Source organism: Schistocerca americana, chromosome 11, assembly GCF_021461395.2.
Source record: "Schistocerca americana isolate TAMUIC-IGC-003095 chromosome 11, iqSchAmer2.1, whole genome shotgun sequence".
Classification (NCBI taxonomy): domain Eukaryota; kingdom Metazoa; phylum Arthropoda; class Insecta; order Orthoptera; family Acrididae; genus Schistocerca; species Schistocerca americana.
Genome location: NC_060129.1, coordinates 131,919,970 through 131,935,883, shown reverse-complemented (window position 1 = coordinate 131,935,883; position 15,914 = coordinate 131,919,970). Strand labels below are relative to the sequence as shown.

Here is a 15,914-nt window from a genome sequence, read left to right as displayed (position 1 = left end):
GGGACAGAAATGAAAGAGGAAGCCGCCTGGTAGAATTTTGCACAGAGCACAACATAATCATAACTAACACTTGGTTTAAGAATCATGAAAGAAGGTTGTATACATGGAAGAACCCTGGAGATACTAAAAGGTATCAGATAGATTATATAATGGTAAGACAGAGATTTAGGAACCAGGTTTTAAATTGTAAGACATTTCCAGGGGTAGATGTGGACTCTGACCACAATCTATTGGTTATGACCTGTAGATTAAAACTGAAGAAACTGCAAAAAGGTGGGAATTTAAGGAGATGGGACCTGGACAAACTAAAAGAACCAGAGGTTGTACAGAGATTCAGGGAGAGCATAAGGGAGCAATTGACAGAAATGGGGGAAATAAATACAGTAGAAGCAGAATGGGTAGCTTTGAGGGATGAAGTAGTGAAGGCAGCAGAGGATCAAGTAGGTAAAAAGACGAGGGCTAGTAGAAATCCTTGGGTAACAGAAGAAATATTGAATTTAATTGATGAAAGGAGAAAATATAAAAATGCAGTAAGTGAAACAGGCAAAAAGGAATACAAACGTCTCAAAAATGAGATCGACAGGAAGTGCAAAATGGCTAAGCAGGGATGGCTAGAGGACAAATGTAAGGATGTAGAGGCCTATCTCACTAGAGGTAAGATAGATACCGCCTACAGGAAAATTAAAGAGACCTTTGGAGATAAGAGAACGACTTGTATGAATATCAAGAGCTCAGATGGAAACCCGGTTCTAAGCAAAGAAGGGAAAGCAGAAAGGTGGAAGGAGTATATAGAGGGTCTATACAAGGGCGATGTACTTGAGGACAATATTATGGAAATGGAAGAGGATGTAGATGAAGATGAAATGGGAGATATGATACTGCGTGAAGAGTTTGACAGAGCACTGAAAGACCTGAGTCGAAACAAGGCCCCCGGAGTAGACAATATTCCATTGGAACTACTGACGGCCGTGGGAGAGCCAGTCATGACAAAACTCTACCATCTGGTGAGCAAGATGTATGAAACAGGCGAAATACCCTCAGACTTCAAGAAGAATATAATAATTCCAATCCCAAAGAAAGCAGGTGTTGACAGATGTGAAAATTACCGAACTATCAGTTTAATAAGTCACAGCTGCAAAATACTAACACGAATTCTTTACAGACGAATGGAAAAACTAGTAGAAGCCAACCTCGGGGAAGATCAGTTTGGATTCCGTAGAAACACTGGAACACGTGAGGCAATACTGACCTTACGACTTATCTTAGAAGAAAGATTAAGGAAAGGCAAACCTACGTTTCTAGCATTTGTAGACTTAGAGAAAGCTTTTGACAATGTTGACTGGAATACTCTCTTTCAAATTCTAAAGGTGGCAGGGGTAAAATACAGGGAGCGAAAGGCTATTTACAATTTGTACAGAAACCAGATGGCAGTTATAAGAGTCGAGGGACATGAAAGGGAAGCAGTGGTTGGGAAGGGAGTAAGACAGGGTTGTAGCCTCTCCCCGATGTTGTTCAATCTGTATATTGAGCAAGCAGTAAAGGAAACAAAAGAAAAATTCGGAGTAGGTATTAAAATTCATGGAGAAGAAATAAAAACTTTGAGGTTCGCCGATGACATTGTAATTCTGTCAGAAACAGCAAAGGACTTGGAAGAGCAGTTGAATGGAATGGACAGTGTCTTGAAAAGAGGATATAAGATGAACATTAACAAAAGCAAAACAAGGATAATGGAATGTAGTCTAATTAAGTCGGGTGATGCTGAGGGAATTAGATTAGGAAATGAAACTCTTAAAGCAGTAAATGAGTTTTGCTATTTGGGGAGCAAAATAACTGATGATGGTCGAAGTAGAGAGGATATAAAATGTAGACTGGCAATGGCAAGGAAAGCGTTTCTGAAGAAGAGAAATTTGTTAACATCCAGTATAGATTTAAGTGTCAGGAAGTCCTTTCTGAAAGTATTTGTATGGAGTGTAGCCATGTATGGAAGTGAAACATGGACGATAAATAGTTTGGACAAGAAGAGAATAGAAGCTTTCGAAATGTGGTGCTACAGAAGAATGCTGAAGATTAGATGGGTAGATCACATAACTAATGAGGAAGTATTGAATAGGATTGGGGAGAAGAGAAGTTTGTGGCACAATTTGACCAGAAGAAGGGATCGGTTGGTGGGACATGTTCTGAGGCATCAAGGGATCACCAATTTAGTATTGGAGTGCAGCGTGGAGGGTAAAAATCGTAGAGGGAGACCAAGAGATGAATACGCTAAGCAGGTTCAGAAGGATGTAGGTTGCAGTAGGTACTGGGAGATGAAAAAGCTTGCACAGGATAGAGTAGCATGGAGAGCTGCATCAAACCAGTCTCAGGACTGAAGACCACAACAACAACAACAACATCTCGACTGCTAGTGATACGAGGCTGTTGAGATCCTGCACAGCGTTACGTATTATCCTCCTGAACCCACCTATTCCATATTCTGCGAACAGTCATTGGATCTCGACGAACGCGAGCAGAAATGTCGTGATACGATAAACCACAGTTGCGATAGGCTAGAATCCGACCTTTATCAAAGTCGGAAACGTGATGGTACGCATTTCTCCTCCTTACACGAGGCATCACAACAACCTTTCACCAGGCAACGCCGGTCAACTGCTTTTTGTGTATGAGGAATCGGTTGGAAACTTTCCTCATGTCAGCACGTTGTAGGTGTCGCCACCGGCGCCAACCTTGTGTGAATGGTCTGAAAAGCTAATCATTTGCATATCACAGCATCTTCTTCCTGTCGGTTATATGTCGCGTCTGTAGCACGTCCTCTTCATGGTGTAACAGTTTTAATGGCCAGTAGTGTAGGAATGTTCTTCTCAGTGCTCAACTATTACAATATATATTCAGCTTCTTACAAGAGCGTATATTGACAAAAATTAATATTTTCTGATATCTCGCATCAATGGTGGCTGTCGTTTCTTTTTCTAACAGTAGAGGTACACCTGATTTGAAAATACGTCCTTCGTTGTCAAGCCCACTATCAGGAAACAAAAATTGTTAGTTAAGTCACGCAGTCCACAAATTTGTTAAAAGTCACAGAACGCCAACGATTTTATTTACAATCTGCGCTCTCGCAGGTGAAAGCGATAATACTGGTTATTTATAACTAGCGCAGAAAAATGTTGTTCTGTGATATAGGTTCCTACAGTGTTGCCAATGTTATATTAAGTATAATAAAATTCATTTATGTCCAGCAACCTCTAGTATTTCGAAATGTTAACTCGCAGTCAAATTATTACCACATGCAGAATGGCAACTCAATAACAATTCGGTGGCGGTATGTCAGACATTATTACATTTTAAACAATGTACAACAGGACTGATATTGAGTTACCGCGTGAGTAGGTTGTTTCATGACCTCTAGCTCACCTGAGTTTTATTGTATTTTCAGTGATTATATATTGGTGAAAGTTATGTTGTGATGGATTACATAATGGATTTACCGCAGAAGAAGAAGAAGCAGTACGCTCAAAAATATCGGTACGCGTGGGAAGCAGAACCTGAATTCGTTGGAGACTTATCCAAGGCAAGGTGTCAGGTATGTGCAACAGAGTTTCATGCTAAATTGTGTTATATTAGAAAGCATTCGAAAACTATTAAGCATAAACCAAAAATTGATTTAAAAAAAAAAACGCAAACCACCTTACCTGTGAAAGTTGTTCCGAAAACTACAGTTAGAATAGCAAGCAGAGCGGAAGGCGCCCTTTATTTATTGCTGAACATTGTTCTATTTTAGCTGTAGATCATTTAGGAATACTGTGCAAGAAGGTGTTTTCCGGTGATGAGGGCGCTAAAAACATGCAATTACATCGTACAAAGTGCACTAACATTATAACTGAAGTTTTGGCTCCATACTTTACACAATCATTGGTTGAAGATCTAGGTAACCAAAAATACAGTGTACTAATAGATGAATCCACAGATGTATCAATATCTAAAATGCTAGGTATCATTATACGGTAGTATAGTGTAAACAACCAAACCATTAGATCAGCATTTCTCAAACTCGCTGTAGTAGAAACTGCAGATGCAAGAAATCGGGCTGCTGTTCTTGTGAATTCTATGAAAGATCTCAAACTTCCAATCGCTAATATGGTAGGAATTGGCACAGATAAAGCTTCTGCAACGGTTGGAATAAACAATGCGCTTTTCGAACAACTCAAGAGAGAATATGGTTTGAAGCATTTGGTATTGATCCGTTGCATTTGTCACTCTCTTCAGCTTGCAGTTTCGCACGCCTCAGTGAATACCATACCTAGAAACATAGCGTTTCTTGTACGGGAAATCTGCAATTGGTTCTCCATTTCACCCAAAAGACAAGAGGAGTATAAAAAGGTTTATGAGACAATAAATTGTGGAAAACAGTCACAAAAAATTTGGACGGTCTGTGCAACACGTTGGCTTTCAATTGAACCTGCAATACGAAGAATTCTGGAGCAGTGGGAAGAACTAAAGCTACATTTTTCGCTTGCCATGGTTCAAGACAATTGTTACACTGCCTATCTTTTGTACAAGATGTGTCGTGACGACTCAAATCATCTTTACATGTTTTACCTTAAACATGCTTTAAAAGACGTACAAATAGCAATAAAAGCTTTTGAAGGAGAATACAATGACCCAACTAAATTACTAGATACACTTATTTCTCATGCAGGCAGTAGGACAAAACATAGTTTTTCCAACTGTTGATTTGTTGACAACACCAGTTCTAAGCGAATTTATGTACACAAATGCGAACCTTAGCTTTATGTTTGAACAGAAATTGTCTGAGTCAAGTTTGTCTGAAGAAAATAAAATTTAGTTGAAGAAGAGATGCATTCAGTTTAGTCTGAAACTCATAAAAGAAATTCAACAAAGACTGCCAAGTAACGTTACGATCCTGAAAAAAAGTCAATGCTGAATGTTGATGAAACACTAAAAGTGAATGAAAATAATGCTGTAACGGATGTAGCCAAAGAATTGGGTTTTAGTGGCGATTTCATAGACGGTATGCTGCAATATCAACATCATTAGGTGGAATAACACTACTAACACTGTTCGATTTTGGAGTGCGGTTTTGCAGTGTAAAAATGCCGTAGGGGAGAATCCTTTTTCTTTGATTTCACAGCTAGCAATGACTGCTCTATGCCTACCACATTCAAATGCAGAAGAGGAAAGAACATTCAGTTCTATGAACGTTATAAAAACTAAACAACGTAACACATTATCGTTAAAGACAATTAATGTTTTGATCATATTGAGAGACCAGCTGAAGAAACAAAATAAATATTGTGCATTTTTTGACATACCGTCAGACGTATTGGAGCTTATTGGAACGAACGAAAGTTACTCTTTCGCGACAAAACCAGTCGAACTGCATCATCATCTTTTGAGCGATAGTCAACCCTCTACATCAACTACAGTTCTGCCAGAGTATGAAACACAAGAGTTATTCGATCTTCTGAGTGACGACGATGAATAGCTCATATACCAGTATGTATATATTTTGTAACCTAATTTGAGTTCTTGCTTTCTTTGTTACAACTATAGTTTTATATTTCTAGTATATTTGACTACTGTGATTGAAGCAACAATTTATGTGTTGCGTCAATTATGATAACATGTTTATTTAAACGTTAGCGTATTTTATATGTATGTTGTTGCAAGCGATGCGTCATTTAATTAAGACAATATAGCAATTACATGTGAGAATTTTTATTAATATTTTATTACCCCTACCTTTGAAAGTCAAACATGGAAGGAAATCTTTCAAGGAATAATCCACCGCTTGGCAATAACCAAGGAAGACTGCACTCGGATACGGTGGGCAGTCACCTGAAAGATAACTTGGATGAGTCGGACCATCTGAAAATACCCAAAACGGACAGACAACCAAAACTCAAGACAGGACAAATAAACTACATTGCGACACACAATATAAATTCCCTCATACAACCAGGCAAACTCAAAATTCTGACGGATGAAATGGATCGCAAGGGGATTCTCATAACCGGACTTCAAGAAATGAGAAATACTGATCAGGAGCCGATAGAATCACAAGGATATAGGATTTATAAGGGAATACCAGGGAAAAGAGTCATGAAACAGTGTCCACAATTTGGAACAGGATTCATGGTGAGTCTGAAAATAATAGAGTCCATAATAGAATTTAAAGCACAATCTCCCAGGCTCTCAACATTAACTCTAAAAGCTGCAAAGAAAATGTACACAATAATAAATGCCCATACCCTGTCAAATGATAAAAATAATAAAAAAGAACACAGAGAAGAGGTAGAAAAATTTTGGGAGCTCTTAGATCAAACGACGAATAACATTAATAAAAATCACATCAAAATTTTAATGGGAGACTTCAATGCCCAGTTAGGAAGGGAAAAGAGATATTGAGACGTAATAGGGAAATGGACAGCACAAAGAACAAACAAAAATGGCATAAGACTAGTGCAATTTTGCAGAAACCATGACATGATCTCAAAGTCGACGTATTTTAAGAGAAGACCAAGTAAACCAAAAACTTGGAAACATCCAGACTGGAAAAAAGGAGAATGGCAACTGGACCATGTCTGCATGGATAAGAATTACCACAAGGAAATTTACAATGTGAAAGTACTGAGAGGGACAGATACCGGATCAGATCATTACATGATAAAAATTAAAATTAAATTAACCGCATTAGCAAAGAAAAAATCCCACCAGAAGAAGAAGAGAACCTATGACCCTCATAAACTGATACAAAATGAGGATTATGAAGCACAAACCAGGGATATAAAAATAACAGATGATCTGGAAGAAATAATTCCCAAATTGAAACAAATAGCTGAACAAGTTGCCCCTATAAATCCAAGGAAAAAACACCAGTGGTGGAACGATGAATGTGATGAAGCAGTGTTGGATTGACACCAAGCCTGGTTAAGGCATCAAAATGAAAAAACAGAAAAATCATATTTGGAACTCACAAAACAAAGGAAGACAACACAAAACATAATAAGGAGAGTTAAACGCCAGTACCAAAAAGATATACTTCTAATGATAGAAACAAATAGTGAAAAAACAAACTCAAGAGACTATTACAAAATATTTGGCAGACAATTACAAAGATATGATCCTCCAACATTAATGTTAAAAGATAAAGATAATAACCTAGCCCATAGCAATAGTAAAAATACAGAAATTCTAGCAGAAACATTTAACAAGTTACTAAATTGTGAAGATCCCCCAGAATTTCTTCAGATAAACACAGAAACCCCGATTAAAACACCAGCAGAAAATATAATTCCACCTACAATTAATGAGGTCTACAGAGCTTTGAAAGAACTCAAAAACTACAAAGCAAGTGGAGAAGATCAAACGTTTGCTGAACTTTGGAAATATGCAGCAGAACCAGTAAAGATAGCATTACACCAATGCATAGTAAAAATCTGGAATGAAGAGAAATTACCAGAAAATTGGACTACTGCTATAATACATCCATTACATAAGAAAGGAGAAAAATCAAATCCAGACAACTATAGAGGAATTTCCCTTTTGGACTGCACGTATAAGATCATGTCAAGAATACTATACAACCGTTGTAAAGATCAACTAGAACTGGAACTGGGAGAATATCAAGGAGGATTTAGATCCTGGAGAAGCTGCCCAGAACAGATAATCACCTTGAAGTTAGTTATGGATGTCTACAAAAGAAGGCAAAAACAACTAGTCATAACCTTTGTAGATTTCAAAAAGGCATATGATTGCATCCATAGATCTTCAATGATGAAAATATTAAGGAATTTTGGACTTCGTCCTAAATTAATAAAAATGATACAGTTAACCTTAACAAACACCAAATCCAAAGTAAAATTTAGAGGAGAAATATCTGAACCATTTACGATTAAAACAGGGTTGAGACAGGGAGATTGTTTATCACCATTGCTATTCAATTCTGCTCTTGAATATGTAATGAGAGAATGGTACAAGGAAAATCCTATGAATATTAAAATTGGAACTAAGAAAGATAAAATAAACCTAAATTGCTTGGGATTTGCTGATGACCTAGCATTACTAGCTAATAATATTCAGGAAGCCACGAAACAAATAACAAGCTTACAAAATATAGCACAAAAATTAGGACTCCAGATATCATTTGAAAAGACTGAAATAATGGTAACAGATCCACTTGTAATAGATCACATCACAGTGAACAATAGGGAAATGAAAATAGTGAAACAATTTAAATACCTGGGTGAAATTATAACACATAAATTGGACGAGAAATCTGCATGGCGAGCAAGAACCAATAAAATGATAAAAGCTCAAAAACTAACGTGGTCTACGTACAATAAAAAATGTCTATCAATTAAAACAAAATTAAAACATTACAAGATGGTGGTTCAACCAGAGGTTACATACGGAAGTGAAACTCTTTTTAAAGTCACCCAGAAAAACAGAACTGACAAAATTTTAAAAGTAGAGAGAAGAATTGCTAGAACACGCATAAATAAGAAATATCAAAAAGCTGGGCAATGGCGGATAGTTCCAAATGAAGTGGTATACAGAGAATTGGAGCCCATCACTGATTCTATACGAAAGAAAAGGATCTCTTTTTGTGGTCACATTCAGAGGACACCAGAAACCAGATTATCAAGGAAAATTATTGAGAAACTCTGGAATTTGAAACAACAAGGAGGATGGATTAAGGAAATAAGAGAGGATATGGAAGAACTGGAAATAACTCTGGATGATTTGCAGAACAAAACTCCAAGTTTAAAGAAGTTGAGGGACACAGAAATAAGATTTAAACCAAAAATTGACAAACGACAAACAATGAAAAGGGTATTTACAGATAAGGATCGACGAAAAGCATCGGAACAAATGAAGAGATACTGGGCCACTCGGAAGGGGAAAATACCAAAGAGGAGGACCAGAAATGATTGACTGAAGTGGTCCAATGAGGCCGTAAAAGCAGAAGAAGAAGAAGAAGAAGAAGAATTTTATTACCCCGTCCCCTCCCCACTGGCTTATTGCACCATTCACAGCACGAAATTTTCAGTACACCCTTAGTGAAATCAGTTTTAGCGACTTTCCACTGACTTTTGATATTGAATCTAGCGACTTGGGTTTTTTAGAGTTGGCAACACTGGGTTCCTATACGAATTGGTAAACAGAATATTAATATTTACAAATGTGTATCTAGCTGTCTTACCTCTGAGCATTTACATTCATATCGCAGTTTGCGTTACACGTTATGAAGTGATACTGTAACTTCATGTACATGACTTCTTCTATGAGTATTCCTCAGCCTGGCGTATGTATTTCAGAGGAGAGGACTGAAATGCACTAAAAATAAGTTCGTGGTGGGCAAGTCTGTGGCCGCCACGGAGTCGCATCGGCAGAGCCCGCCGGTTCACAATGCGGAGGAGAGCAATTGTAGTAATCATCAGCGTGGCCTTGGCGGCTGTGGTGTGAGGTGTTGCTCAAACGCCCGATGATGGAGGCCGTGGGGGGGGGGGGGGGGAGGGGGCCGACGGCTGGAGCAGGGGGCAGGCAGCGGACGAAGGAGGCGGGGGCCGGCCCAGCCGTGGCCAGGGTAGGAGGAAGGAGGACAAAGGGCGGGAGTCGCGATCGACCGCCACTGGTTGCTGCATCGCGGGACGTGCCTGGTGAGTGGCCACGTACTTCTGTCACCACCGTGCGCTGTGACCGGCTCTCACTTTACTCGACTTAGTAGCCTCCTGTTTCCTGTTCTCTGTCTTACACACACTTAAAAGCGGTGACAGTGGAACTGAGGGAATCCAAAGAAAGAATGGAGATTTTTTTCTGTTTTTCTTAACTTCTCTCCACGACCTGTAGCACTACAGCTCTTGTGATTGATCCCTGTATCCTTTCACTTCTGGTCGTGCAGTTTTAAAGCACAGTTTAAATAATAGCGCCACTAGCAATATTCACGTGTCGCATGTTTTTCGAACAGGTTTCTAGGCGAATGTTATTTTGATGTAAGTTAGTGCGATATGTAACGCTCTCGCGATGGCTAAATGTACCAATCACGAACCTTGCTGCTCTTCTTTGGACATTATCAATCTCTTGAATCAGGCACAGCTGGTAACGGTCCCACACAGACGAACAATAAGACCGGACGAACTAACGTATTGTATGCTATTTCCTTTGTTGAAATACTGCATCGGCTCAGGATTCTACCATGGAACCGCAATCTAGAGTTCGCCTTGCCACTTACTTGTGTAATCTGATCATTTCAGTTAAGATCATTTCGAATAGTCACTCCCAGATACTTGATGGATGTTACCGCTTCCAAAGACTGGACATTTATTTTGTACATTAATGAGGATTTTCGCCTTGTTATACACAGTAGGTTACACTTACTAATATTCAGAGATAACTGCCAGTCATTACACCAAGCATTTATTTTCTGCAAATCCTCATTGATTTGTTCACAACTTTCGTGTGACACTATTTTTCTGTAGACTAAAGCATCATCGGCAAACAGTGTAATGCCGCTGTCAATACCATCAACCAGATCCTTTATGTAAATTGTAAAAAGCAGTGAACCTATTACGCTGCCCTGGGCACACCTGATGTTATACATGTTTCTGTTGAGGTCACCCGTTCAGGACGACATACTGCTACCAATCCGTTAGAAAACTATCTATCCAACTGTATATGTCATCAGATAGGCCGTAAGCGCTCACTTTTTGGAGCAAGCGACAGTGCGGAACTGACTCAAGCGCCTTTCGAAAGTAGAGCCGACATCTAGAGCCTGTTGTATATCATGCACAAAGAGGGCCAGTTGTGTCTCGTATGACCGCTGTTTCCTAAAACCGGGCTGGTTTCTGCAGATGAGCTTCTCAGAGTCTATAAAGTACATTATGTATGAACGCAAAATATGTTCATGATTCTACAACAAATCAATGTCACTGAAATTGGTCGGTAATTATGTGTATCCGATTTGCTACCCTTTTTATTGATTGCTATGACCTGGGCCTTCTTCCAGTCCTGTGGAACGTTCCTCTGTTCCAATTATCTCTGATAGATGATGGATAAGAATGGTGCTACTTTTGTAGTATAGTCAACATATAATTTTACTTGGGTACCGTCTGGGCCAGATACCTTCCTGGCGTCTAAGGATCTTAACTGTTTTACAATCCCAGATACACGAAACACTATGTCAGCCATCCTTACGTTTGTTCGATTATTGAAAGGGGGAATGGTGCTGCAGTCCTCTGCTGTAAATGAGTTTTTGAAAGCTAGGTTTATAATTTCGGCCTTCTGTTTATCATCATCAGTTACACTACCAGCACTGTCAGCAAGAGAAGGTATTGAATTATTTGTAGCGCTCATAGATTTTACGTACGACCAAAATTTTTTGGGGTTATTTTTAGAATTTCCAGATAAAATATTGCTTTCGTTAAAAGAATCTCTCATTGACCTTTAGACAGCTGCTTTCATTTCGCATAATTTCTGTTTGTCAGCGGGGCAGTGACTACGTTCAAAACGACTGTGCAAAATTCTCTGCTTTCTCAGCAACTTCCTAATTTGTTTGTTGTACCAAGGTAGATCCCAGTCAATGGATGCCAGATTAAAGTCTCCACCTATAACTAATGGCTAATTTGGATATTTATTTCCTATGCACTCAAGACAACCAACTGAAAATTTATAGTACAAGACTTATAGTAAATATTGCTTCATCATTCATTAAATATCTATGATCACTATGTTCACTAATACACAATTTCAAACCATTTAATGATCGGACTCTACTTGTTGCTGTATATAACGGACCATACATAAAAATTGCTTGTCTTAATAAACTCCCAACTACTTCGATTGCTTGTCCTTGTAATTTATTAACAGTAATATCAAATGCAGGAATAATTCAGAATCATGTTCTTTGAAAAGGTCAAATAGTACCCGAACAGCCATAGATACACGTGGATCAAAATTTGCTTATTTTCTGTGATTCCAAATAAAACTTGTCAGTCAATAGCATTATTATACATATAAACATTTGGCATGCATTTTTCATCCCTCAATTACTCATTAGTTTGTATTTAGTTCAAATGAGAAGAGCAATGTACTTAACTTTAACTGTAATTTGCATCATAGCAAACCACTTGTTGTTGTTGTGGTCTTCAGTCCTGAGACTGGTTTGATGCAGCTCTCCATGCTACTCTATCCTGTGCAAGCTTTTTCATCTCCCAGTACCTACTGCAACCTACATCCTTCTGAATCTGCTTAGTGTATTCATCTCTTGGTCTCCCTCTACGATTTTTACCCTCCACGCTGCCCTCCAATACTAAATTGGTGATCCCTTGATGCCTCAGAACATGTCCTACCAACCGATCCCTTCTTCTGGTCAAGTTGTGCCACAAACTTCTCTTCTCCCCAATCCTATTCAATACTTCATCATTAGTTATGTGATCTACCCATCTAATCTTCAGCATTCTTCTGTAGCACCACATTTCGAAAGCTTCTATTCTCTTCTTGTCCAAACTATTTATCGTCCATGTTTCACTTCCATACATGGCTACACTCCATACGAATACTTTCAGAAATGACTTCCTGACACTTAAATCTATACTGGATGTTAACAAATTTCTCTTCTTCAGAAACGCTTTCCTTGCCATTGCCAGCCTACATTTTATATCCTCTCTACTTCGACCATCATCAGTTATTTTGCTCCCCAAACAGCAAAACTCCTTTACTACTTTAAGTGCCTCATTTCCTAATCTAATTCCCTCAGCATCACCCGACTTAATTAGACTACATTCCATTATCCTTGTTTTGCTTTTGTTGATGTTCATCTTATATCCTCCTTTCAAGACACTGTCCATTCCATTCAACTGCTCTTCCAAGTCCTTTGCTGTCTCTGACAGAATTACAATGTCATCGGCGAACCTCAACCACTTAAAGAGGGAAAATTCAAAAACTGTACTGGTTAGTAGTTATTAGTTTTGTATTCATTATCAGAAATCTTTATCATAGATGTGATAAATCTTTGCTTCACCTAGCATAGCACTGAGTATATCATTATTTACTATGGGACAGTATTAATTTAATGCTGAAGCTTAGATGGGTAGATCACATAACTAATGAGGAGGTGTTGAATAGGGGGAGAAGTTTGTGGCACAACGTGACTAGAAGAAGGGATCGGTTGGTAGGACATGGTCTGAGGCATCAAGGGATCACCAATTTAGTATTGGAGGGCACCGTGGAGGGTAAAAATCGTAGAGGGAGACCAAGAGATGAATACACCAAGCAGATTCAGAAGTATGTAGGTTGCAGTAGGTACTGGGAGATGAAGCAGCTTGCACAGGATAGAGTAGCATGGAGAGCTGCATCAAACCAGTCTTAGGACTGAAGACCACAACAACAACAACAACAACAGTATTAGTTTTTTGTGGTAGAATTACTGTATTTAAGATGGATTGCAATCATCAATCATCAATGAAATTATATTTATCAGGGACTAATGACTGTGGTATACCAATAATATTGTCATATAACTTACTTGGTACTTATCAGTTTGTTTCAAAAAGTCCAGGAACTCTAATTTATGTAGCATAGCCCTGATTACAGGTGAACCATGTGGAACACCTGGAGAAATTTATCGAAAATCACTACATAAGACACAGATCAATCCCGCATCCGGCCATCCAGACTTAGGTTTCCCTTGATACCCCTAAATCGCTCCATGCAAATGCTGAGATGGTTCCTTTGAAATGGCACAGCTGACTTCCTTCCCCATCCGTCCCTAATCTGATGATAGTGATGACCTCACTGTTTGGTCTCTTCCCCCAAACTACCCAACCCTACCACATAAGACAATTGTTTTACCTCCTAAAGCTTTATGCTTTTTACATACATCTGTACCACATATCTAAATAATGCATTATAAGGTTCAATACTTGAAGTCAACACATGGAAACCTTACAATAAACATGAATTAATGTGTTGATCACAGTTACTGTTTGATATTGGATTGGGCACTGAATTTTCCAAAATTGTGTTAGATAGTTTGAATGCATTGTACTAGGTTCTACCTCCAGTTAGGAGAGCTGAAGCTATGCTACTTAAGGCTGTTGTGGTGCAAGGAAGATTCAGGAAATGCAATTTAGGAATAATTTCAATTTGTGTGATCATTTTACCACAACCTACAAGAGGTGTAGGCAAAACACATTTGATCCAGTGTCATGGAACTAAACTTCACAAATAACACATTCAATTATAAAATGCTACTAACAGTTAGCTCTTTTGTCAAGTTCACTGAATTGTAGCTTTTTAAGGATCGAATCTCAGATATCTACATAAGGAAATTCTGGTATTAAAGTTGGTACAAAAAATTCAAGTAATTGATATTTCCAGTTGTAATCATTCACAATATCATTAATTTCTAATTGTACTCTGCTGTAAGAACTTTCTTCATTGTACTCCTTTAAGCAATTTTCGCAAACAAATATTCTAAATTCAAGCCATAGTACTAAAGCATTTGCTGCTACTTTCAGTGCACAAATTACACCAAACAAGTGATGTGTTTGCTTTGGTGGTTTCAATTCCTTTTGCTTCATTTAAACATTCATGCCAGTTTCATGCAAGTTATGGGATATACTACATACATTAAAATATTTAAAATTAACTCACGCCATCCACAAACCACAATTGGCTATGATGGTTTTCGATGACCAGAGCCGCTAATATTTCGGTCTAGTAGCTCCTTAATTGTAATCACAAGGCTGAGTGCACCCCCGAAAAATGGCATCAGCGCATTTCAACCTAGATGGTCACCCATCCAAGTGCTGGCCACCCCTGACAGTGCTTAACTGCGGTGATCTGACGGGAACCGGGGTATCCACTGCAGTAAGGCCGTTGCCATGCTTCATACATGCAGGCAATAATTTTATCACCCCCATGTACTTTTTCCTTCCATTTTTTCTATATCAAACTGAACATAGTGCATAGGAATGTCAGTAAAACAGTGAATATTCGCTGGTGAATCAGTTTCATTAAATGCAAGGAATTATAATAATCTGTTTTCGCATTTTCAAGTGCATCCCGTTCATGTCCGAATCTCAGGTAAACATTTTGTGCATGTGGTAAATAAATAGCAAGCCTAATGCAGGGTGCAACTGAAAATGGAATGGAAATTCACAATTACTCTATACCACTTCAATTGCTCTGACATAACAGCAGTTCACAAAATCGCTCACTTCACCAATCTGAACCTCTTCATTTCTGTGTGTTCTTTGACTGCCTAATTCTATAGCTGCACTATCATACACTTTATGCACATATTTATAAATATATTTAACAATTTTACTATAGCGCAAACTTCAGAATTCACATTGCAATCGAATTTGGCTAGTGAACATGGATTAAATGATACAATGTCACGATTGTCAAGAGATTACCCTCGAAAATTAACGCTAACACCATTATCACACCATCTGTGCAGTGGATATCCATTAACTGATTGTCAAGTGATATCACAGAAATATTTAGGAAATTTTTTTGTGCATTTGCCACCTCTCATACAAATAGAACCTTTATTATGTGCACCATATGGTCCATGCACCATATGTTTTGCAATATGTTTAAATAGTTTACAGTGTGTTTGAATATCTGGAATTTCTGCAAGTATAACTTGCATATATCGCCAGTCTACTATTTTATCAATTTCACATAAAGTGATTAAAATACAGGCATGTGACAACCATCTATTTTTAATTCGCTTGTGTAAATGATGGTCTGAACTTTGCAGAAAATATGTTTCATTAGTATTGCATCAATTAATTTTTAATTTAGCCTTAAATAATTGCACAACTTTTTTAAAGAAATTAGCAGATTCATGTCGATCAATGATATAAATAATTTCTGACCATTTA

At 38.2% G+C, this 15,914-nt stretch overlaps 1 protein-coding gene across 2 annotated transcripts in view; it reads left to right on the top strand.

Annotated features, from left to right (window-relative positions):
* Positions 1-9,652: 9,652 nt before the first annotated feature.
* LOC124553919 (ankyrin repeat, PH and SEC7 domain containing protein secG-like) overlaps positions 9,653-15,914 on the top strand; it is a 63,703-nt gene continuing 57,441 nt past the window's right edge. For both annotated transcript variants that reach the window (XM_047127944.1, XM_047127943.1), the window contains exon 1: positions 9,653-9,680. The gene's annotated coding sequence lies outside the window, so the exon portion shown is untranslated. The remainder of the gene's footprint in view (positions 9,681-15,914) is intronic.